Genomic DNA, 273 nt, shown 5'->3' with positions numbered 1-273 from the left:
ACTGAAAGTAAATATAAACAGATGAATTAAACACCAGAAATTAAATAAAAATTTTACAAGTGAACATAAACAACAAAACAACAAAAAAAACTATACTTCTGGCTCCAACACCAACACCCACCATCAACTCCTCCGTCTACCACTAACTATAAAAATATCCCGCTGTGTTTATCCCCAACTCTAACTATACACAGCTGAATGTATAAAACAACTACAGCTAGCAAACGGAAGCACTGAGCACCAAAGAGAAATATAAACGAATTACTCTAACAA

Source organism: Eimeria mitis, genomic scaffold, assembly GCF_000499745.2.
Source record: "Eimeria mitis Houghton genomic scaffold, Emh_scaff3402, whole genome shotgun sequence".
Taxonomy (NCBI): Eukaryota; Apicomplexa; class Conoidasida; order Eucoccidiorida; family Eimeriidae; genus Eimeria; species Eimeria mitis.
The sequence above is the reverse complement of the archived record's forward strand: the minus strand, read 5'-3'. Positions refer to the sequence as shown.